The sequence below is a fragment of the Ranitomeya imitator genome, chromosome 1, assembly GCF_032444005.1.
Source record: "Ranitomeya imitator isolate aRanImi1 chromosome 1, aRanImi1.pri, whole genome shotgun sequence".
NCBI lineage: Eukaryota > Metazoa > Chordata > Amphibia > Anura > Dendrobatidae > Ranitomeya > Ranitomeya imitator.
Window position 1 is genome coordinate 300,087,565 of NC_091282.1, and position 27,089 is coordinate 300,114,653.

General features: G+C 43.4%; 1 protein-coding gene across 6 annotated transcripts in view; it reads left to right on the plus strand.

Moving 5' to 3' along the window:
• The first annotated feature begins 10,125 nt into the window (after positions 1-10,125).
• The window catches only part of CABIN1 (calcineurin binding protein 1), a 310,182-nt gene continuing 293,218 nt past the window's right edge, over positions 10,126-27,089 (plus strand). For all 6 annotated transcript variants that reach the window (XM_069757196.1, XM_069757237.1, XM_069757215.1 and 3 more), the window contains exon 1: positions 10,126-10,224. The gene's annotated coding sequence lies outside the window, so the exon portion shown is untranslated. The remainder of the gene's footprint in view (positions 10,225-27,089) is intronic.

Sequence of the window (27,089 nt, forward strand, 5' to 3'; positions counted from 1 at the left end):
ATTATTGTACTTGTTTTCATTATGTATACCCCTCCTCACATGTAAAGCGCCATGGAATAAATGGCGCTATAACAATAAATAATAATAATAATAATAACCCACGGTGTATATTGCGCAGCCCACGTTGTATATTGCGCAGCCCACGTTGTATATTGCACAGCCCACGTTGTATATTGCACAGTCACGTAGTATATTGCACAGTCCATGTAGTATATTGCGCAGCCCACATAGTATATTGTCCAGCCCACGGAGTGCATTGCGCAACCCACGTAGTGCATTGCACAACCCACGGTGTACATTGCGCAGCCCACGTAGTATTTTGCGCAGCCCACGTTGTATATTGCACAGCCCACGTTGAATATTGCATAGCCCACGTTGTATATTGCACAGCCCATGTTGTATATTGCACAGCCACGTAGTATATTGCACAGTCCATGTAGTATATTGCGCAGCCCACATAGTATATTGCACAGCCCACGTAGTATATTGTCCAGCCCACGTAGTGCATTGCGCAACCCACGTAGTGCATTGCGCAACCCACGGTGTACATTGCGCAGCCCACGTAGTATTTTGCGCAGCCCATATTGTATATTGCACAGCCCACGTTGTATATTGCATAGCCCATGTTGTATATTGCACAGCCACGTAGTATATTGCACAGTCCATGTAGTATATTGCGCAGCCCACATAGTATATTGCCCAGCCACGTAGTGTATTGCGCAGCCCACATAGTATATTGCGCAGCCCACATTGTATATTGCACAGCCCACGTTGTATATTGCGCAGCCCACGTTGTATATTGCACAGCCCACATTGTATATTGCGCAGTCACGTAGTATATTGCACAGTCCATGTAGTATATTGCGCAGCCCACATAGTATATTGCACAGCCCACGTAGTATATTGTCCAACCCACGTAGTGCATTGCGCAACCCACGTAGTGCATTGCGCAACCCACGGTGTACATTGCGCAGCCCACGTAGTATATTGCACAGCCCACGTTGTATATTGCATAGCCCACGTTGTATATTGCACAGCCCATGTTGTATATTGCGCAGCCCACATAGTATATTGCCCAGCCACGTAGTATATTGCGCAGCCCACGGAGTATATTGCACAGCCCACGTTGTATATTGCACAGCCCACATTGTATATTGCGCAGCCCACGTAGTATATTGCACAGCCCACGTAGTATATTGCACAGTCCATGTAGAATATTGCACATCCCACGCAGTCTATAGCAATGTGGGCACAATATCCCTGTTAAAAAAAAGAATTAAAATAAAAAATAGTTATATACTCACCCTCCTCGTGCGCTCCGGTCTGAAGAGTGCATTGCGGTCTCGCGAGATGATGACGTAGTGGTCTTGCACGTCATCATATTGCAAATCTCGCAAGACCGCAATGCATGGAGCGGTCACCGGGACGTCGCGAGGAGCGTCGGTAACCGCTTCAATCCGGGGGGCCACCGGAGGGTGAGTATATAACTATTTTTTATTTTTTTAAATTATTTTTAACATTAGATCTTTTTACTATTCATGCTGCATAGGCAGCATGAATAGTAAAAAGTTGGTCACACAGGGTTAATAGCAGCGTTAATCAAGTGCGTTACACCGCGGTCAACGCTGCCATTAACCCTGTGTGAGCGCTGACCGGAGGGGAGTATGCGGGCGCCGGGCACTGACTGCGGGGAGGAAGGAGCGGCCATTTTCTTCCGGATAGTGCTCGTCGCTGATTGGTCGTGGCTGTTTTGCAGCGACTTGGATTTCCATGACAGACAGAGGCCGCGACCAATGAATATCCGTGACAGACAGACAGAAATACAGACGGAAGTGACCCTTAGACAATTATAGACTAGATTGTGGCCCGATTCTAACGCATCGGGTATTCTAGAATATGCATGTCCTCGTAGTATATGGACAATGATGATTCCAGAATTCGCGGCAGACTGTGCCCGTCGCTGATTGGTCGAGGCAATCTTTATGACATCATCGTCACCATGGCAACCTTTATGACATCTACGTCGATACTGTGCCCGTCGCTGATTGGTTGAGGCGAATTCGCGGCAGACTGTGCCCGTCGCTGATTGGTCGAGGCAACCTTTATGACAACATCGTCGCCATGCTGTGCCCGTCGCTGGCGGCCTTGACCAATCAGAGATGCGGGATTTCCAGGACAGACAGACAGACAGAAAAACCCTTAGACAATTATATACAGTGGGGCAAAAAAGTATTTAGTCAGTCAGCAATAGTGCAAGTTCCACCACTTAAAAAGATGAGAGGCGTCTGTAATTTACATCATAGGTAGACCTCAACTATGGGAGACAAACTGAGAAAAAAAAATCCAGAAAATCACATTGTCTGTTTTTTTATCATTTTTTTTGCATATTATGGTGGAAAATAAGTATTTGGTCAGAAACAAACAATCAAGATTTCTGGCTCTCACAGACCTGTAACTTCTTCTTTAAGAGTCTCCTCTTTCCTCCACTCATTACCTGTAGTAATGGCACCTGTTTAAACTTGTTATCAGTATAAAAAGACACCTGTGCACACCCTCAAACAGTCTGACTCCAAACTCCACTATGGTGAAGACCAAAGAGCTGTCAAAGGACACCAGAAACAAAATTGTAGCCCTGCACCAGGCTGGGAAGACTGAATCTGCAATAGCCAACCAGCTTGGAGTGAAGAAATCAACAGTGGGAGCAATAATTAGAAAATGGAAGACATACAAGACCACTGATAATCTCCCTCGATCTGGGGCTCCACGCAAAATCCCACCCCGTGGGGTCAGAATGATCACAAGAACGGTGAGCAAAAATCCCAGAACCACGTGGGGGGACCTAGTGAATGAACTGCAGAGAGCTGGGACCAATGTAACAAGGCCTACCATAAGTAACACACTACGCCACCATGGACTCAGATCCTGCAGTGCCAGACATGTCCCACTGCTTAAGCCAGTACATGTCTGGGCCCATCTGAAGTTTGCTAGAGAGCATTTGGATGATCCAGAGGAGTTTTGGGAGAATGTCCTATGGTCTGATGAAACCAAACTGGAACTGTTTGGTAGAAACACAACTTGTCGTGTTTGGAGGAAAAAGAATACTGAGTTGCATCCATCAAACACCATACCTACTGTAAAGCATGGTGGTGGAAACATCATGCTTTGGGGCTGTTTCTCTGCAAAGGGGCCAGGACGACTGATCCGGGTACATGAAAGAATGAATGGGGCCATGTATCGTGAGATTTTGAGTGCAAACCTCCTTCCATCAGCAAGGGCATTGAAGATGAAACGTGGCTGGGTCTTTCAACATGACAATGATCCAAAGCACACCGCCAGGGCAACGAAGGAGTGGCTTCGTAAGAAGCATTTCAAGGTCCTGGAGTGGCCGAGCCAGTCTCCAGATCTCAACCCCATAGAAAACCTTTGGAGGGAGTTGAAAGTCCGTGTTGCCAAGCGAAAAGCCAAAAACATCACTGCTGTAGAGGAGATCTGCATGGAGGAATGGGCCAACATACCAAAAACAGTGTGTGGCAACCTTGTGAAGACTTACAGAAAACGTTTGACCTCTGTCATTGCCAACAAAGGATATATTACAAAGTATTGAGATGAAATTTTGTTTCTGACCAAATACTTATTTTCCACCATAATATGCAAAAAAAATGTTAAAAAAACAGACAATGTGATTTTCTGGATTTTTTTTTCTCAGTTTGTCTCCCATAGTTGAGGTCTACCTATGATGTAAATTACAGACGCCTCTCATCTTTTTAAGTGGTGGAACTTGCACTATTGCTGACTGACTAAATACTTTTTTGCCCCACTGTATATATATATATATATATATATATATATATATATATATATATATATAGACATATATAAAAATATGTCATGTTAAAAATAATAAAAAAAAACAAAAACCTGCTATACTCACCATCCGCTGCCTTTCGCGCTCCTCGCCACGCTCCCGGGACCGCTCCATTGCAAGCGGTGTGCGACAAGGACCTGCCGTGACGTCACGGTCATGTGACCGCGACGTCATCATAGGTCCTGCTCACACCAGCCCTGGGACCGGAAGCGTGGCGAGGAGCACGAAAGGCGGCGGATGGTGAGTGTATGTTTATTTTTTTTTAAAGTCCTTAAATTACGTGGCTCTGTGCTGTATACTCCGTCGCTGTGCAATATACTATGTGGCTGGGCAATATACTACGTGGGCTGTGCAATATACTACGTGGACATGCATATTCTAGAATACCCGATGCTTTAGAATCGGGCCACCATCTAGTCTATATATATAATTGTCTAAGGGTTTTTCTGTCTGTCTGTCTGTCCTGGAAATCCCGCATCTCTGATTGGTCGAGGCCGCCAGCGACGGGCACAGCATGGCGACGATGTTGTCATAAAGGTTGCCTCGACCAATCAGAGATGCGGGATTTCCAGGACAGACAGACAGACAGACAGAAAAACCCTTAGACAATTATATATATAGACTAGATGGTGGCCCGATTCTAACGCATCGGGTATTCTAGAATATGCATGTCCACGTAGTATATTGCACAGCCCACGTAGTACATTGCCCAGCCACATAGTATATTGCACAGCCACATAGTATATTGCACAGCGACGGAGTATACAGCACAGAGCCACGTAGTTTAAGGACTTTAAAAAAAAATAAACATACACTCACCATCCGCCGCCTTTCGTGCTCCTCGCCACGCTTCCGGTCCCAGGGCTGGTGTGAGCAGGACCTATGATGACGTCGCGGTCACATGACCGTGACGTCACGGCAGGTCCTTGTCGCACACCGCTTGCAATGGAGCGGTCCCGGGAGCGTGGCGAGGAGCGCGAAAGGCAGCGGATGGTGAGTATAGCAGGTTTTTTTTTTTTTTTATTATTTTTAACATGACATATTTTTACTATTGATGCTGCCTAGCATCAATAGTAAATATATTAAATAGGAGGACCAGAGTTATTAGTATAAAAAATATATAATTTATTAAAGACACAAAACATTAAAAAATACAAAGAAATTGGAATGTCATATATAATATATAAGCATGGAAAATGTGCTAGATAGTGTGATCCCTATAGTGCACAAAACGCCAAGGGGTCGTAATCCTGAACTGCAAACGGTAATGATGCACAATGTAAAAGTACAATGACTGGCCTGGATATAAATAAATATGAACACTTGTACTAACAGGTAAGACAAAAAGTCCCTCCCAATACTCTGTTAGCTAGCTCCAGCCGTGCACCAAAACTTCAACATCATCAAAAGCACTTATTGCCCATAACAGCAAGTATACATAGTCAAAGGTTGATTACCCATAGCCTGTGTGATGCAGTCCAGGACACGACCTCACTCCCCGACGCGCGTTTCGCGAGAACGAATCTCGCTTCCTCCTTTTGTGCACTATAGGGATCACACTATCTAGCACATTTTCCATGCTTATATATTATATATGACATTCCAATTTCTTTGTATTTTTTTAATGTTTTGTGTGTTTAATAAATTATATATTTTTTATACTAATAACTCTGGTCCTCCTATTTAATATGTTATTTCTGAGTTAGTATTCTTTGTACTAGTCTTATATGCTGGTTTTTTTCTTGTATGTTATCAATAGTAAATAGTTGGGGACACACAGGGTTAATAGCAGCGGTAACGGAGTGCGTTACACCGTGGGCCGTTACCGCTGCCATTAATTCTGTGTGAGCTGGAGGGGATTATGGAGCGGGCGCTGGGCAGTGAGTGCAGGGGAGTAGGGGAGGGACTAATCGGACTGTGCCCGTCGCTGATTGGTCGCGGCAGCCATGACAGGCAGCTGCCGAGACCAATCAGCGAATGAATAACTGTGACAGAAAGACAGACAGACGGAAGTGACCCTTAGACAATTATGTATATAGATGGAGCATCATGTGCAGTCATTATACAGTATGGAGCATCATGTGCAGTCATTATACAGTATGGAGTATCATGTGTGGCCATTACACAGTATGGAGCATCATGTGCAGTAATTATACAGTATGGAGCATCATGTGTGGCCATTATACAGTATGGAGCATCATGTGCAGCCAATATACAGTATGGCGCATCATGTGTGGTCATTATACAGTATGGAGCATCATGTGTGGCCATTATACAGTATGGAGCACCATGCGTGGCCATTATACAGTATGGAGCACCATGTGTGGCCATTATACAGTATGGAGCATCATGTGTGGCCATTATACAGTATGGAGCATCATTTGGGGCTATTATACAGTATGGAGCATCATGTGTGGCCATTATACAGTATGGAGCACCATGTGTGGCCATTATACAGTATGGAGCATCATGTGCAGTCATTATACAGTATGGAGCATCATGTGCGGCCATTATACAGTATGGAGCATCATGTGTGGCCATTATACAGTATGGAGCATCATGTGTGGCCATTATACAGTATGGAGCGTCATGTGCGGTCATTATACAGTATGGAGCATCATGTGCAGTCATCATACAGTATGGAGCATCATATGTAGTCATTATACAGTATGGAGCATCATGTGTGGCCATTATACAGTATGGAGCATCATGTGTGGCCATTATACAAATATCCAAGGAGAAAAAGGAAAATGCGGCACTCACCCAGGTAGATTGCGAATCAAAGTCCTTTATTCATCATAACGTAACAACGGACATAGTAAGGAGAGGCGGCTGGGAGAGATCAGCGGTGCGGGGAGAAAGAACAGGACTACGATCGTTGACATGGACCCGTGGAAGCGCACAAGCGCGAAACGATTGTAGTCCTGTTCTTTCTCCCCGCACCGCTGATCTCTCCCAGCCGCCTCTCCTTACTATGTCCGTTGTTACGTTATGATGAATAAAGGACTTTGATTCGCAATCTACCTGGGTGAGTGCCGCATTTTCCTTTTTCTCCTTGGATATTTGTTCACTGCTTTTTATGCTGAGCACCACCCGAACATTGCAGACTATATACGTGCTATAGGAGTCTTGCAGTGGAATCCTCAGGCTGCGGCTACACCGCCTGCTGCGATAACACCTAGTGCCGTTCATATTTTGTGCTTTTTGATTTTTTATGCTGTGGCCATTATACAGTATGGAGCATCATGTGGGGTCATTATACAGTATGGAGCATCATGTGCAGTCATTATACAGTATGGAGCATCATGTGCGGTCATTATACAGTATTGAGCATCATGTGCGGCCATTATACAGTATGGAGCATCATGTGGGGTCATTATACAGTATGGAGCATCATGTGCGGTCATTATACAGTATGGAGCATCATGTGCAGTCATTATACAGTATTGAGCATCATGTGCGGCCATTATACAGTATGGAGCATCATGTGGGGTCATTATACAGTATGGAGCATCATGTGCGGTCATTATACAGTATGGAGCATCATGTGCGGTCATTATACAGTATGGAGCATCATCTGCGGCCATTATACAGTATGGAGCATCATGTGCGGCCATTATACAGTATGGAGCATCATGTGCGGTCATTATACAGTATGGAGCATCATGTGCAGTCATTATACAGTATGGAGCATCATGTGCGGCCATTATACAGTATGGAGTATCATGTGTGGTCATTATACAGTATGGAGCATCATGTGGGGTCATTATACAGTATGGAGCATCATATGTAGTCATTATACAGTATGGAGCATCATGTGTGGCCATTATACAGTATGGAGCATCATGTGTGGCCATTATACAGTATGGAGCATCATGTGGGGTCATTATACAGTATGGAGCATCATGTGCAGCCAATATACAGTATGGAGCATCATGTGTGGCCATTATACAGTATGGAGCATCATGTGTGGCCATTATACAGTATGGAGCATCATGTGCGGTCATTATACAGTATGGAGCATCATGTGCGGCAATTATACGGTATGGAGCATCATGTGCGGCCATTATACAGTATGGAGCATCATGTGCGGTCATTATACAGTATGGAGCATCATCTGCGGCCATTATACAGTATGGAGCATCATGTGCGGCCATTATACAGTATGGAGCATCATGTGCGGTCATTATACAGTATGGAGCATCATGTGCAGTCATTATACAGTATGGAGCATCATGTGCGGCCATTATACAGTATGGAGTATCATGTGTGGTCATTATACAGTATGGAGCATCATGTGGGGTCATTATACAGTATGGAGCATCATATGTAGTCATTATACAGTATGGAGCATCATGTGTGGCCATTATACAGTATGGAGCATCATGTGTGGCCATTATACAGTATGGAGCATCATGTGGGGTCATTATACAGTATGGAGCATCATGTGCAGCCAATATACAGTATGGAGCATCATGTGTGGCCATTATACAGTATGGAGCATCATGTGTGGCCATTATACAGTATGGAGCATCATGTGCGGTCATTATACAGTATGGAGCATCATGTGCGGCAATTATACGGTATGGAGCATCATGTGCGGCCATTATACAGTATGGAGCATCATGTGCGGTCATTATACAGTATGGAGCATCATGTGCGGTCATTATACAGTATGGAGCATCATGTGGGGTCATTATACAGTATGGAGCATCATGTGCGGCCAATATACAGTATGGAGCATCATGTGTGGCCATTATACAGTATGGAGCATCATGTGCGGCAATTATACGGTATGGAGCATCATGTGCGGCCATTATACAGTATGGAGCATCATGTGCGGTCATTATACAGTATGGAGCATCATGTGCGGTCATTATACAGTATGGAGCATCATGTGGGGTCATTATACAGTATGGAGCATCATGTGCGGCCAATATACAGTATGGAGCATCATGTGTGGCCATTATACAGTATGGAGCATCATGTGTGGCCATTATACAGTATTGAGCATCATGTGCGGTCATTATACGGTATGGAGCATCATGTGCGGCAATTATACGGTATGGAGCATCATGTGCGGCCATTATACAGTATGGAGCATCATGTGCAGTCATTATACAGTATGGAGCATCATGTGCAGTCATTATACAGTATGGAGCATCATGTGCGGTCATTATACAGTATGGAGCATCATGTGCGGTCATTATACAGTATGGAGCATCATGTGGGGTCATTATACAGTATGGAGCATCATGTGCGGTCATTATACAGTATGGAGCATCATGTGGGGTCATTATACAGTATGGAGCATCATGTGGGGTCATTATACAGTATGGAGCATCATGTGCGGCCAATATACAGTATGGAGCATCATGTGTGGCCATTATACAGTATGGAGCATCATGTGTGGCCATTATACAGTATTGAGCATCATGTGCGGTCATTATACAGTATGGAGCATCATGTGCGGCCATTATACAGTATGGAGCATCATGTGCGGTCATTATACAGTATGGAGCATCATGTGGGGTCATTATACAGTATGGAGCATCATGTGCGGTCGTTATACACTATGGAGCATCATGTGTGGCCATTATACAGTATGGAGCATCATGTGCGGTCATTATACAGTATGGAGCACCTTGTGTGGCCATTATACAGTATGGAGCACTGTGTGGCCATATTTTTTTTGTTTATAATTATTTATGAAACCGTGTGATCAGCAGTGCTAAATTTGTGTGGTTGGGACGTGGATATGGGTGTGACTAGTTATGAATGGGTGTGGTCAGAGGCGTGGCCTAAAATTTGCCACGGCGCTTTGCGGGCTGCAAACTTTGTCCCTCTTTCCCATCTTCAAAAGTTTCGAGGTATGTGGTTAGGGGCCCACTCAGAAGCTTTGCCCCCCCCCCCCCTTGAACCAAAACCCTAGCTACTCTGCCTCCATGTGAACATAATCTGATGGCCCGACTGTGGTAGTAAAAACCATTATCAAGTTCAGCCTTGACCATTTTCAAGAACAATCTGGCTAGAAAGCTGGCGCCATGCTGCTTGACAGGGTTTGGAACCGTCTTGCACTAAGCAGCCAGTGGAAATGTCATTTGTATTTTGTACAGCAAAGGTGCCATGCTACAGACGTCCACTAGAGGGCGATGTTACCTTCGTATCTGAAGCACAGCTATATCCGGGTGTACTCCAATGACGTATAGGAGGACTCCAGATTTGGTTGGCTGGCAAAGACGGATGTTTTGATTGGTTAACGTCCTGCTGGGCGCTTAGCCTACAAGGCGCCGCGATACTACTAGGTGCAAATGGTCCTACATGGATGAGTGCGGGAGGTGGTTGCCCTGGTGACAGAGGTAAGTTTTACGTTACCGCCCGGTAATTCTATGTGCTGGTGGAGAAAACCCAGCTCTGACTGTATGGGGACCGGCAGGGTTGTGAGGAGGGGCGGGAGGCGCCGGGCGGCCGTCCTCAGTCATTCTATGGGGGAGTTACACAGGCTGAAGGACACAGCTTTATTGAGATCAGTGCATCATTCCATTGCACAGTTGGTAATGTCTGACCTATGGGGGATCATGTGACCATCTATCTATATCATATTTCTATCTATTATATCGATCTATCCCATTGCTTCCATCTGTCTGTCTATCCCATATCTATCTATCTATCGTATCTATCTATCTATCTATCTATTTATCTATCTATCGTATCTATCTATCTATTTATCTATCTATCGTATCTATCTATCTATCGTATCTATCTAATATTTATATCTATCTATCCCATATCTATTATCTATCTACAGTATCTATCTATCTATCTATCTATCTATTATCTATTATCTATCTACAGTATCTATCTATCTAATCCAGCTATCTATTATCATCTATCTTCCCCATATCTATCAGGAGGTGGATGACCCAGTTCCCCAGGCTCTGCTGGGAGAACATCTGCTGATTGCAGCAGAGATCACCGATGGGCCCTGGGGAAGGTCCGGATGCAGGATTGAACCTGGATCACCTGCATTTACATCATTTCTTCAATGTGAACAGTGTTCAGTGGACAAATAGTACAGATTAATAAAGCATTACTTTCCCCTTGAATCTGTACCAGGCACTAGTAGAAGTGACGACAGCCTGTCTTTCAGTCATCTGACCGCTGCAGCCAGTCACTAGGGTCAGCTACTATGTGCTGTACATAGATCATGGAGGCCAGTGATTAGATGCAGCAGTTATGTGACTAATGGACGGGCCATGATCACCTCTGGGACCACTATATAGCAGCCAAATTTAGAAGTAAGTAGAAACCATTTCTTTATTTTAGAACCATACTTTCCTTTTGTCCACTTTTGATAAATCCCAGAAATCTCGTACTTAGGCCACGTTCACACGTTCAATATTTGGTCAGTATTTGTAGCCAGAACCAGGAGTGGAACAAATAGAGGAAAAGTATAATAGAAACATCTGCTCCACTTCTGCATTTATCACCCACTCCTGGTTTTGGCTTACACATACTGAGGTAAAATATGGACCGTGTGAACGTGGCCTAAAAGTTCTCATTACTTAATTTTTCTATAACTTCTTACTGGACTGTTATGTATCTTTGCATTGTAAGTTACTTTTAAAAAATGTCGCCTTGCTATGATAAATTCCCATAAATGTCTATTGGAAGATAGTTTGTTTTTGCTATTCTTATTTTTATTTAATAAAAGCCTGGCAGCTCCACATTGGTGATTTTTCGAATATCTCCCTAAGGCTGTGTGCACATGTTGCTGATTTTTCACGTTTTTTTTGCTATAAAAACGCTATAAAACCGCAAAAAAACCCCAGCATACATTATGCATCCCATCATTTAAAATGAATTCTGCAATTTTTGTGCACATGATAAAAAACGCAGCATGTTCATTAATTTTGCATATTTTTTGCGGATTTCCCACCGTATAATGCATTGGGAAATGTCTGGAAAAATCCGCAAAAAAAACGCACCAAAAACGCGGTAAAAACGTGCAAAAAACACATGCAGATTTCTTGCAGAAATTTCAGGTTTTTCTCAGGAAATTTCTGCAAGAAATCCTGAATGTGTGCACATAGCCTAAAGGGCTCAATTTTCTTGCAAAAGTGAGGCCTTGAAATTCCAGACGGTGGGATCCCACAATCCTCCACCTTCCCTCTTGCCATGACAAAAGCAAGATCTCTCTCTTTTCACTAAGCCAGTGCTGCCATGTACTTCACTAGGCTACATTCGGAAATATCTTGTCTTGGCAGTGCTGGATTGATGCAGGGAGCAAGGTATCGCCCTTTAAGGCCTCTTTCACACGTCGGTGTCTCTGATACGTGTGGTGACAGTGTTCACACATACCAGACACTTACACATGTAGACCCATTCAAGTCAATGGATCTGTGCACATGTCAGTGTGTTTCCATGGACCGTGTGACCCACACGCTGACATGTCCATTTTTTACTGGCAGCATGGGCCACACAAGGTCCCGCACACGTGCACATGGATGACAGACTGTGATGTAATCCATGTGACTTGTCCCGGCGCCTGAGACGTAGTACAGTAAGCGCTGTTCCCAGGTGCTGGAGACGGCTCTCATCATTCTCTCCTGGTCTGACGGCAATCAGCACGAGCAGAGGAGAATGATGATGGTCGTATTCAAATGAGAACAATGACAGCAGGCAGATGCTGATGGGACTATTACTCCCATCAGCCCACATCTGCTGCCGCTAATAACAATTACAGCAGGAGCAGCTGATGGGAGAATTCCTCACTCACCGCCTGCACCATAAATAAATAAATGAAAAATCTGGCGTGGGTTCCCCTGTATTTTCGATAACCACCAAGGCAAAACTCACAGCTGGGGGCTGCAACCCTCAGCTGTCAGCGTCAGGAAGGCTATTTATCAAGACTAGAGGGGTCTCCACACTGTTTTTTTTCTTATTTAAATAAATAAATTAAAAAAAAAAACAGTGCATTGGTTCCCCCTTATTTTTCACAAACAGCCTTGCTAAAGCTGACAGCTGGGGGCTGGTATTCTCAGACTGCTAAGGGGCCATTGATATTGACCCCCCCAGCCTAAAAATAGATGCCCACAGCTTCCCAAAAAAGGCGCATCTATTAGATGCGCCAATTATGGTGCTTTGTCCAGCTCTTCCCAATTGCCTGTAGCGGTGGCAAGTGGGGTTCATATTTGTGGGGTTAATGTCACCTTTGTATTGTCAGGTGACATCAAGCCCACGGATTAGTAATGGAGAGGGGTCTATAAGACACCTCTCCATTACTAATCCTATAGTTACATGGTAAATAAAGACACAGCCAGAATAAAGTCTTTTGTTAGAAATAAAACAAAACACACTTTTCCATTTTTATTTAAAAATAACAAACACAGTTGTACTGACCTAATGCCTAATTCCACTAAAGCCCTCGTCTCCTGTAATAAAACTAAAATTAAAAAAATCAACAATATCCCTCACCTGTCCTTTGTTCTGTCCCACACCGCAATCCATGTCTGGGGAATAAATAGTTTTCAACATGGACGGTGCCAAGATGCGACCGTCCAGGCTGAGAACCACTGGGGAATGAGGTGATGCGAGCGCAGCATCATTGACCTGCGGTGACATCATCGTGGTTACTGCCTGTCAGTGAGGCTCCGTTCCCAGCTGGGCTGAACTGCGATGACCTCAGGACCGTGGGAAAAAGTCAGTGATAAGGTCACCGCTTGTGGTTCTCAGCCTGGATGGTCGCATCTTGGCACCGTCCATGTTGAAAACTAATTATCCCCCATACATGGATTACGGCTTGGGACGGAACGACAGACGGGTGATCATGCTGATCGCCGGCAGAGCAGGGGAGAATGATGAGAGCCGTCTTCAGCACCCGGCGCCGGGGATCAGCGCTTACTACAGCTTCTTCCCCGGTGCCCGTCCGTGTGGTACTGATGCGGCACATGGTTGCCAAATGTGTGCCACAAGTATTATACACACGGATTCTGATATCTCCAGTACCGTTTTTTTTAGGTACCGGAAATATCAGGACGCGTGAAACCGGCCTAACTCCGAGAAAGGCCCCGTAAGATTACTGGATCCAGCTTGGCATGCCGCAATCCCAGAATTCAGAATTTCAGCTCCGACATTTGCTAGAAAGTCGAGCCCTTTCCGGTGAAATTGGAGTAGCTTCTCAGCACTTTTTTTTTAGGTGAGAATTAAAAAATCAGCAATTATCTATGGCTTTGCACTCTTAAAACTACTCTTTAAAGTCCATGCCTGTATCGTTGGATGTTCCTCTTTCCTGGTTCCTTGGGTGTTAGTGTTATGAGTTGATGATGTACAACAGCACCTTCTCTTTCCAGCATTGCACAAGGGTTGTAATACACATCAAAACTTGCGGTTTTGGGTATTTTTGACAAGAAGACCATTGTCCGTGTCAATATTCGTGCTATTACTTTCATTCTTTGCCACCAGGATTTGTTGGTTAAGGAGTCCTTATAGTGGTTAAGGCTTTTGCTATGAACAAAATTGATAATGTTAGTGTAAAGCCAATCCTAGTCATGACCACTATCGCCTCTGTCATCCTGTTTAAGGGCTTTATATGTTGTAGCCGTATAGCAGTGGATATTTCAGGTAAAATCCACAGTGGCAAAATGGTGTGTTGGATTTTGTTGTAAAGCTTTGGATTTGCTACTGATTTTACTCTTTAGGCCGACCTCACACTAGTGTGTTTTACGGACGTAAGAGAGGTGCTGAAAATACGGATTGCATACGGTACAATGCTTCTCTATGGCCCAGCTCCTATCAGCCGTATTTTACTGATCCGTATTATACGTTGTTCTACGGCCATAGAAAAACACAGCATGCTGCGTTTGTCACCGTATTGTGCAAAAAATACGCCAATGAAAGTCTATGGGGGCCAGAAAAATACGGATTACAATTGGACCAACAGTGTGACTTGCGAGAAATACGCAGCGGATGTTCTAGCGAAAAGCCGGCAATTCACTGCGATGTACAGTAAAATCACACTGACAGGTTAGAATAGAATAGCTAAAATACCGTATATACTCGAGTATAAGCCGACCCGAGTATAAGCCGACCCCCTTACTTTTGCCACAAAAAACTGGGAAAACTTATTGACTCGAGTATAAGCCTAGGGTAGAAAATGCAGCAAAAATAGATGCTCCATACCGTTCATTATTGCCCCATAAGATGCTCCATATAAAGCTGTGCCACATATAATGCTGCATACTGTTCATTATTGCCCCATAGATGTGCCATATAAAGCTGTGCCATATAGTGCTCTGCACCGTTCATTGTTGCCCCATAGATGTGCCATAGAAAGATGTGCTACCGGCATTTATAATGCTGCGGCTGCTGCAATAAAAAAAGAAAATGCCATACTCACCTCTCTTGCTTGCAGCTCCTCAGCGTCCCGTCCCGGCGTCTCTCTGCACTGACTGTTCAGGCAGAGGGCGGCACGCACACTATATGCGTCATCGCGCCCTCTGACCTGCACAGTCAGTGCGGAGAGACGCCGGGAAGATGGAGCGGCGCCCGGCGTGTGGAACGTGGACAGGTGAATATGAAATACTTACCTGCTCCTGGCGTCCCGCTCCTTCTCCCGGACAGCTGGTCTCCGGGTGCCGCAGCCTCTTCCTCTATCAGCGGTCACCGTTACCGCTCATTAGAGAAATGAATATGCGGCTCCACCCCTATGGGAGTGGAGTCCATATTCATTTCTCTAATGAGCGGTCCCACGTGACTGCTGAACAGGGGAAGAGCTGCGGCACCCGGAGACCGTGGGACTGCAGGGACAGCACCAGGAGCCCCGGAAGCAGGTAAGTATGCCTCAGCCCTCTCTCCCCCTCACCCGCCGACCGTGACTCGAGTATAAGCCGAGAGGGGCACTTTTAGCCCAAAAATTTGGGCTGAAAATCTCGGCTTATACTCGAGTATATACGGTAAATGTTTACACATAGTATAGGGGTATATATAGTGAGACACATATATGTATATATATATTAATATTTCATAAAGCGCTAGATAGCTTAAAAGCCGGTAATTCAATCTCGTATCCCTTTTTTTTTTTTTTGCATATTCCACACTACTAATGTTAGTACTGTTATGGAAACAGGAACACATGGGCTACTTGCACAGTGAACAAGTCTGTATGATCATGTTCACACACCACCAAGAAACCTGAAGACACAAAAGAGAATAGTAAAACCAAAAACACTCAGTTTGAAAAAATGTTGCAGTAATCCGCAAGTGCTAGTAAAAGATGTAAAAAACAGGGTATTTGGTTGATACGTTTTTTGCAAAAAATGTATACTAAGCTGCTCTACCAATCTTCACGGTATACCCTTATCAGAGCAGTCCTAACTAATGTATGCAATCCCTATCTGATGTATTTAAAAACCTGATCATCTGTATATAACCTGTGTGAACAGGGTTCAGAGAGGAAAAATCCATGTGTGCATACAGGGTAGAACAGCTTTTGTGCAGATAGCCCAAGAGGAGTGGTGGAACTCCCCAGTCTTGTAGACACAAGAGAACAATTATGGAAACAGGAACACATGGGCTACTTGCACAGTGAACAAGTCTGTATGATCATGTTCACACACCACCAAGAAACCTGAAGACACAAAAGAGAATAGTAAAACCAAAAACACTCAGTTTGAAAAAATGTTGCAGTAATCCGCAAGTGCTAGTAAAAGATGTAAAAAACAGGGTATTTGGTTGATACGTTTTTTGCAAAAAATGTATACTAAGCTGCTCTACCAATCTTCACGGTATACCCTTATCAGAGCAGTCCTAACTAATGTATGCAATCCCTATCTGATGTATTTAAAAACCTGATCATCTGTATATAACCTGTGTGAACAGGGTTCAGAGAGGAAAAAATCCATGTGTGCATACAGGGTAGAACAGCTTTTGTGCAGATAGCCCAAGAGGAGTGGTGGAACTCCCCAGTCTTGTAGACACAAGAGAACAATTATGGAAACAGGAACACATGGGCTACTTGCACAGTGAACAAGTCTGTATGATCATGTTCACACACCACCAAGAAACCTGAAGACACAAAAGAGAATAGTAAAACCAAAAACACTCAGTTTGAAAAAATGTTGCAGTAATCCGCAAGTGCTAGTAAAAGATGTAAAAAACAGGGTATTTGGTTGATACGTTTTTTGCAAAAAATGTATACTAAGCTGCTCTACCAATCTTCACGGTATACCCTTATCAGAGCAGTCCTAACTAATGTATGCAATCCCTATCTGATGTATTTAAAAACCTGATCATCTGTATATAACCTGTGTGAACAGGGTTCAGAGAGGAAAAAATCCATGTGTGCATACAGGGTAGAACAGCTTTTGTGCAGATAGCCCAAGAGGAGTGGTGGAACTCCCCAGTCTTGTAGACACAAGAGAACAATTATGGAAACAGGAACACATGGGCTACTTGCACAGTGAACAAGTCTGTATGATCATGTTCACACACCACCAAGAAACCTGAAGACACAAAAGAGAATAGTAAAACCAAAAACACTCAGTTTGAAAAAATGTTGCAGTAATCCGCAAGTGCTAGTAAAAGATGTAAAAAACAGGGTATTTGGTTGATACGTTTTTTGCAAAAAATGTATACTAAGCTGCTCTACCAATCTTCACGGTATACCCTTATCAGAGCAGTCCTAACTAATGTATGCAATCCCTATCTGATGTATTTAAAAACCTGATCATCTGTATATAACCTGTGTGAACAGGGTTCAGAGAGGAAAAAATCCATGTGTGCATACAGGGTAGAACAGCTTTTGTGCAGATAGCCCAAGAGGAGTGGTGGAACTCCCCAGTCTTGTAGACACAAGAGAACAATTATGGAAACAGGAACACATGGGCTACTTGCACAGTGAACAAGTCTGTATGATCATGTTCACACACCACCAAGAAACCTGAAGACACAAAAGAGAATAGTAAAACCAAAAACACTCAGTTTGAAAAAATGTTGCAGTAATCCGCAAGTGCTAGTAAAAGATGTAAAAAACAGGGTATTTGGTTGATACGTTTTTTGCAAAAAATGTATACTAAGCTGCTCTACCAATCTTCACGGTATACCCTTATCAGAGCAGTCCTAACTAATGTATGCAATCCCTATCTGATGTATTTAAAAACCTGATCATCTGTATATAACCTGTGTGAACAGGGTTCAGAGAGGAAAAAATCCATGTGTGCATACAGGGTAGAACAGCTTTTGTGCAGATAGCCCAAGAGGAGTGGTGGAACTCCCCAGTCTTGTAGACACAAGAGAACAATTATGGAAACAGGAACACATGGGCTACTTGCACAGTGAACAAGTCTGTATGATCATGTTCACACACCACCAAGAAACCTGAAGACACAAAAGAGAATAGTAAAACCAAAAACACTCAGTTTGAAAAAATGTTGCAGTAATCCGCAAGTGCTAGTAAAAGATGTAAAAAACAGGGTATTTGGTTGATACGTTTTTTGCAAAAAATGTATACTAAGCTGCTCTACCAATCTTCACGGTATACCCTTATCAGAGCAGTCCTAACTAATGTATGCAATCCCTATCTGATGTATTTAAAAACCTGATCATCTGTATATAACCTGTGTGAACAGGGTTCAGAGAGGAAAAAATCCATGTGTGCATACAGGGTAGAACAGCTTTTGTGCAGATAGCCCAAGAGGAGTGGTGGAACTCCCCAGTCTTGTAGACACAAGAGAACAATTATGGAAACAGGAACACATGGGCTACTTGCACAGTGAACAAGTCTGTATGATCATGTTCACACACCACCAAGAAACCTGAAGACACAAAAGAGAATAGTAAAACCAAAAACACTCAGTTTGAAAAAATGTTGCAGTAATCCGCAAGTGCTAGTAAAAGATGTAAAAAACAGGGTATTTGGTTGATACGTTTTTTGCAAAAAATGTATACTAAGCTGCTCTACCAATCTTCACGGTATACCCTTATCAGAGCAGTCCTAACTAATGTATGCAATCCCTATCTGATGTATTTAAAAACCTGATCATCTGTATATAACCTGTGTGAACAGGGTTCAGAGAGGAAAAAATCCATGTGTGCATACAGGGTAGAACAGCTTTTGTGCAGATAGCCCAAGAGGAGTGGTGGAACTCCCCAGTCTTGTAGACACAAGAGAACAATTATGGAAACAGGAACACATGGGCTACTTGCACAGTGAACAAGTCTGTATGATCATGTTCACACACCACCAAGAAACCTGAAGACACAAAAGAGAATAGTAAAACCAAAAACACTCAGTTTGAAAAAATGTTGCAGTAATCCGCAAGTGCTAGTAAAAGATGTAAAAAACAGGGTATTTGGTTGATACGTTTTTTGCAAAAAATGTATACTAAGCTGCTCTACCAATCTTCACGGTATACCCTTATCAGAGCAGTCCTAACTAATGTATGCAATCCCTATCTGATGTATTTAAAAACCTGATCATCTGTATATAACCTGTGTGAACAGGGTTCAGAGAGGAAAAAATCCATGTGTGCATACAGGGTAGAACAGCTTTTGTGCAGATAGCCCAAGAGGAGTGGTGGAACTCCCCAGTCTTGTAGACACAAGAGAACAATTATGGAAACAGGAACACATGGGCTACTTGCACAGTGAACAAGTCTGTATGATCATGTTCACACACCACCAAGAAACAGATGATCAGGTTTTTAAATACATCAGATAGGGATTGCATACATTAGTTAGGACTGCTCTGATAAGGGTATACCGTGAAGATTGGTAGAGCAGCTTAGTATACATTTTTTGCAAAAAACGTATCAACCAAATACCCTGTTTTTTACATCTTTTACTAGCACTTGCGGATTACTGCAACATTTTTTCAAACTGAGTGTTTTTGGTTTTACTATTCTCTTTTGTGTCTTCAGGTTTCTTGGTGGTGTGTGAACATGATCATACAGACTTGTTCACTGTGCAAGTAGCCCATGTGTTCCTGTTTCCATAATTGTTCTCTTGTGTCTACAAGACTGGGGAGTTCCACCACTCCTCTTGGGCTATCTGCACAAAAGCTGTTCTACCCTGTATGCACACATGGATTTTTTCCTCTCTGAACCCTGTTCACACAGGTTATATACAGATGATCAGGTTTTTAAATACATCAGATAGGGATTGCATACATTAGTTAGGACTGCTCTGATAAGGGTATACCGTGAAGATTGGTAGAGCAGCTTAGTATACATTTTTTGCAAAAAACGTATCAACCAAATACCCTGTTTTTTACATCTTTTACTAGCACTTGCGGATTACTGCAACATTTTTTCAAACTGAGTGTTTTTGGTTTTACTATTCTCTTTTGTGTCTTCAGGTTTCTTGGTGGTGTGTGAACATGATCATACAGACTTGTTCACTGTGCAAGTAGCCCATGTGTTCCTGTTTCCATAATTGTTCTCTTGTGTCTACAAGACTGGGGAGTTCCACCACTCCTCTTGGGCTATCTGCACAAAAGCTGTTCTACCCTGTATGCACACATGGATTTTTTCCTCTCTAAACCCTGTTCACACAGGTTATATACAGATGATCAGGTTTTTAAATACATCAGATAGGGATTGCATACATTAGTTAGGACTGCTCTGATAAGGGTATACCGTGAAGATTGGTAGAGCAGCTTAGTATACATTTTTTGCAAAAAACGTATCAACCAAATACCCTGTTTTTTACATCTTTTACTAGCACTTGCGGATTACTGCAACATTTTTTCAAACTGAGTGTTTTTGGTTTTACTATTCTCTTTTGTGTCTTCAGGTTTCTTGGTGGTGTGTGAACATGATCATACAGACTTGTTCACTGTGCAAGTAGCCCATGTGTTCCTGTTTCCATAATTGTTCTCTTGTGTCTACAAGACTGGGGAGTTCCACCACTCCTCTTGGGCTATCTGCACAAAAGCTGTTCTACCCTGTATGCACACATGGATTTTTTCCTCTCTGAACCCTGTTCACACAGGTTATATACAGATGATCAGGTTTTTAAATACATCAGATAGGGATTGCATACATTAGTTAGGACTGCTCTGATAAGGGTATACCGTGAAGATTGGTAGAGCAGCTTAGTATACATTTTTTGCAAAAAACGTATCAACCAAATACCCTGTTTTTTACATCTTTTACTAGCACTTGCGGATTACTGCAACATTTTTTCAAACTGAGTGTTTTTGGTTTTACTATTCTCTTTTGTGTCTTCAGGTTTCTTGGTGGTGTGTGAACATGATCATACAGACTTGTTCACTGTGCAAGTAGCCCATGTGTTCCTGTTTCCATAATTGTTCTCTTGTGTCTACAAGACTGGGGAGTTCCACCACTCCTCTTGGGCTATCTGCACAAAAGCTGTTCTACCCTGTATGCACACATGGATTTTTTCCTCTCTGAACCCTGTTCACACAGGTTATATACAGATGATCAGGTTTTTAAATACATCAGATAGGGATTGCATACATTAGTTAGGACTGCTCTGATAAGGGTATACCGTGAAGATTGGTAGAGCAGCTTAGTATACATTTTTTGCAAAAAACGTATCAACCAAATACCCTGTTTTTTACATCTTTTACTAGCACTTGCGGATTACTGCAACATTTTTTCAAACTGAGTGTTTTTGGTTTTACTATTCTCTTTTGTGTCTTCAGGTTTCTTGGTGGTGTGTGAACATGATCATACAGACTTGTTCACTGTGCAAGTAGCCCATGTGTTCCTGTTTCCATAATTGTTCTCTTGTGTCTACAAGACTGGGGAGTTCCACCACTCCTCTTGGGCTATCTGCACAAAAGCTGTTCTACCCTGTATGCACACATGGATTTTTTCCTCTCTGAACCCTGTTCACACAGGTTATATACAGATGATCAGGTTTTTAAATACATCAGATAGGGATTGCATACATTAGTTAGGACTGCTCTGATAAGGGTATACCGTGAAGATTGGTAGAGCAGCTTAGTATACATTTTTTGCAAAAAACGTATCAACCAAATACCCTGTTTTTTACATCTTTTACTAGCACTTGCGGATTACTGCAACATTTTTTCAAACTGAGTGTTTTTGGTTTTACTATTCTCTTTTGTGTCTTCAGGTTTCTTGGTGGTGTGTGAACATGATCATACAGACTTGTTCACTGTGCAAGTAGCCCATGTGTTCCTGTTTCCATAATTGTTCTCTTGTGTCTACAAGACTGGGGAGTTCCACCACTCCTCTTGGGCTATCTGCACAAAAGCTGTTCTACCCTGTATGCACACATGGATTTTTTCCTCTCTGAACCCTGTTCACACAGGTTATATACAGATGATCAGGTTTTTAAATACATCAGATAGGGATTGCATACATTAGTTAGGACTGCTCTGATAAGGGTATACCGTGAAGATTGGTAGAGCAGCTTAGTATACATTTTTTGCAAAAAACGTATCAACCAAATACCCTGTTTTTTACATCTTTTACTAGCACTTGCGGATTACTGCAACATTTTTTCAAACTGAGTGTTTTTGGTTTTACTATTCTCTTTTGTGTCCTAATGTTAGTACTGTGTATGGGCAAAATTTGGGCGCTCTAGCTATTAAATTAAAGGGTTAAATTGCGGAAAAAATTGGCGTGGGCTCCCATGCAATATTCTCTGCCAGAATGGTAAAGCCAGTGACTGAGGGCAGATATTAATAGCCTGGAGAGGGTCCATGGTTATTGGGCCCCCCCTGGCTAAAAACATCTGCCCCCAGCCACCCCAGAAAAGGCACATCTGGAAGATGCGCCTATTCTGGCACTTGGCCACTCTCTTCCCATTCCCTTGTAGCAGTGGGATATGGGGTAATGAAGGGTTAATGTCACCTTGCTATTGTAAGGTGATATTAAGCCAGATTAATAATGGAGAGGCGTCAATTATGACACCTATCTATTATTAATTTAATAGTATGAAATGGTTAAAAAACACACGCACACATTATTACAAAGTATTTTAATGAAATAAATACACAGGTTTTTGTAATATTTTATTATACTGGTAATCCACCTGAAGACCCTCGTTCTGTAAAAAAGGTAAAATAAAAAAACAACAATATCCCATACCTTCCGTCTTTCTGTCACGTCCAACGATGTAAATCCATCTGAAGGGGTCAACTAATTTTACAAGCAGAAGCTCTGCTAATGCAGCTGTGCTCCTGCCTGTAAAACCTCGGGGAATTAATGGAATGTAGGTCAATGACCTGTAGTTACCTTCAGTCGTGGTGATGCACCCACTGCTGCATGTCCTCATATGAACTCGAGCGTAGGAAAATATTCTGAAAAGTTCCCAGGCTCGAGTTCATATGAGAACATCCAGCAGAGGGCGCATCACCGCAACTTGAGTATCCGTATGATATATATATACCGTATTTTTCGGACTATAAGACGCACCGGACCATAAGACGCACCCCAAATTTGGGGTGAAAATTGCAGAAAAAAAGATTTTTTATAACATGGGGGTCCGTCTTATTGTCCGAATTTACAGTATCTTATGGCGGTGGCAGAGCAGGGTCACAGGAGGCAAGGTCTCGGCAGAGGTGGGGTGATGCTGGGATGAGGAGGTGCTGGGATGAGGAGGTGCTGGGATGAGGAGGTGCTGGGATGAGGAGGTGCTGGGATGAGGAGGTGCTGGGATGAGGAGGTGCTGGGATGAGGAGGTGCTGGGATGAGGAGGTGCTGGGATGAGGAGGTGCTGGGATGAGGAGGTGCTGGGATCAGGAGGTGCAGTGAGAGGTATGGCGTGAGAGGGGTCCCTGGCGTACCATGCAGGCTTACCTAGGTGGCAGAGATGCGGTGGCAGAGGTGCGGTGGCGGGGGTGTGGCGGCAGAGGAGGCGCAGTAAGCGGGGTCCCTTTCCCCGGTATGGTGATGCAGCAGGCCCGGTATGCAGCAGAGCCGGGTGAATCCTCTTGTTATCGGTGGGCGCGGCCATCTTCCTGAGGCCGTGCGTGTGCAGATGAAGCGCTCTGCTCCCGGGGCTTCAGGAAAATGGCCGCGGGAGGCCGCGCGTGCGCAGATGGAGATCGCGGCGGCCATTTTCCTGAAGCCCCGGGAAGCAGAGCGCTCCATCTGCGCACGTGCGGCCTCCGGAAAATGGCCGCCACCACCGATAGCAAGAGGATTCACCCGGCTCTGCTGCATACCGGGCCTGCTGCATCACCATACCGGGGAAAGGGACCCCGCTTACTGCGCCTCCTCTGCCGCCACACCCCCGCAACCGCACCTCTGCCACCGCACCTCTGCCACCTAGGTAAGCCTGCATTGCGACTATTAGACGCACCCCCCATTTTCCCCCCTTTTTTGGGGGGGAAAAAGTGCGTCTTTTAGTCCGAAAAATACGGTATATATATATATATATGTATGTATGTATGTATGTATGTATGTATGTATATATATATATATATATATATATATATATATATAATATTACAGTGTGTATATGTATGTTGCGGTGATGCGCCCTCTGCTGGATATGCTGTGTGTATATATATATATATATATATATATATATATATATATATATATATATATATATATATATATATATATATATATATAGTGTATATATGTATTTACGATTTTTTTGAGCACATGGATCCATTGTATGTCCGTATGTCGGTTTTGCAAGCCTGCGAGAAAATCTCGCAGTAGGGATGCCATACGGATTACATACGGATGATGCCATGCGCAAAATACGCTGACACACCCTGCCTACGGATGACATATGGATCACTATTTTGGGGACTTTTCTGCATATTACGGCCGTAAATAACGGACCGTATTTTTACACCCTGAGTGTGAGGCCGTCCTTAGGCTGCCGTCACACGGTCAGTATTTGGTCAGTATTTTACATCAGTATTTGTAGCCAAAACCAGGAGTGGGTGATAAATACAGAAGTGGTGCATATGTTTCTATTATACTTTTCCTCTAATTGTTCCACTCCTGGTTTTGGCTACAAATACTGATGTAAAATACTGACCAAATACTGCTAGTGTGACGGCAGCCTAACAGCTTCTACAGCCCCTGCGTATAATAGTGCATAACAGTATGAGTTATCATCCAAGTCCATGCTGTTTGTGGCTGTAGCCGCGTGTACATGCTGAGGGTACAAGGGGCACAGCGTTGCTAATAAAGATTTGGCTTTTGGTAATCATGTGCAGGCGTCCTTTGAGATCGCCACCTCAAGAGGATGGACATTATGCATTAAATGTGCTGGAACTTTCAAACAAAATCTGATATGAGTATGGCGATGATTTTCTCAAGGAAGTGGTCTTATTGAGAGGTTTCACTGCATTGGAACAACATTAAGAAAGCGCAGTTCATCATTCCTGCTTCAGAAGAAAATCAAAGTGGAACTCCCACAAAAGGGTATGGGGTAAGGGTTTTGCCATGGCTTTCCTGCGTTTTTCCTATGAAAAAAGTAGTGTTTTGCTGTACCTGCAAACTGAATCAGATTTCTGAAATCTTTTCACAGTGTCTAATCTGCAGCATGTCAGTGTTTTTGAAGCCGTTTTCACTCATTTTAATGAATGGGGAAAGAAGAATATCTCAAATGCTTTGTGTGCTACACAGTGTTTTCCTGGCCACATTCCAGTATGTACAGCAGATTTTTCTTCTGCAAATACTGAATGTGGTCCCAACCCTAAGACACTTATTATTAGGGTTGAGCGAAACGGGTCGCTCATTTTCAAAAGTCGCCGACTTTTGGCAAAGTCGGGTTTCATGAAACCCGATCCGACCCCTGTGCGGGGTCGGCCATGCGGTACGCGACTTTCGCGCCAAAGTCGCGTTTCAATGACGCGAAAAGCGCCATTTCTCAGCCAATGAAGGTAAACGCAGAGTGTGGGCAGCGTGATGACATAGGTCCTGGTCCCCACCATCTTAGAGAAGGGCATTGCAGTGATTGGCTTGCTGTCTGCGGCGTCACAGGGGCTATAAAGGGGCGTTCCCGCCGACCGCCATGTTACTGCTGCTGATCTGAGCTTAGGGAGAGGTTGCTGCCGCTTCGTCAGAAGCAGGGATAGCGTTAGGCAGGGTCCATTAACCACCAAACCGCTTGTGCTGTAGCGATTTCCACTGCCCAACACCACCTTCGGTGTGCAGGGACAGTGGAAGCTACATTTTTTTTTTTTTCCCCCTCAGCGCTGTAGCTCATTGGGCTGCCCTAGAAGGCTCCCTGATAGCTGCATTGCTGTGTGTACGCCGCTGTGCAAACCAACTGCTTTTTTCAAAGCACAAATCCTCTTGTTCCTTCCTTTCTGCACAGCTATCTTGTTTGTTTGTCCACACTTTTTATTTAATTTGTGCATCAGTCCACTCCTTATTGCTGCCTGCCATACCTGGCTGAGATTACTGCAGGGAGATAGTAATTGAAGGACACTCCCTGTTTTTTTTTTTTTTTGTGGGAGATTAAGATTGACATTTCTGCTAGAGTGCCATCCCTGTCTGTGTCATCTCTCACTCAGTGGGCCATAGAAAGCCTATTTATTTTTTTGCTTGATTTGGGTTATAAAATCTACCTGAAAAAATCACTACATCAATCAGTGGGAGAAAAATATTGGCCTCAGGGCTTGTGTGCCACTCCTGACTCCTGTGTGCATCATCACTCACTCAGTGGGCCATAGAAAGCCCATTTTTTTTTTTGCTTTATTTGGGTTCTAAATTCTACCTGAAAAAATCAGTAAATCAATCAGTGGGAGATTAATATTGGCCTTTGGGCTTGTGTGCCAGTCCTAAGCGTGCCATCTCTCTCTCTCAGATAGTGGGCCATAGAAAGCCTATTTATTTATTTTTTTATTGGGTTTATAAATTTTCCCTGGAACCAAAAAAAAAAAAGTGGGAGATTAATATTGGCCTCTGGGCTTGTGTGCCAGTCCTGAGCGTGCCATCTCTCTCACAAATAGTGGGCCATAGAAAGCCTATTTATTTATTTATTTTTTTTATTGGGTTTATAAATTTTCCCTGGAAAAAAAAAAAAAAAGTGGGAGATTAATATTGGCCTCTGGGCTTGTGTGCCAGTCCTGAGCGTGCCATCTCTCTCACAAATAGTGGGCCATAGAAAGCCTATTTATTTATTTTTTTTTGGTTTTATAAATTCTCCCTTAAAAAAAAAAGGGAGATTAATATTGGCCTTTGGGCTTGTGTGCCAGTCCTAAGCGTGACATCTCTCTCTGTCTCTCAGATAGTGGGCCATAGAAAGCCTATTT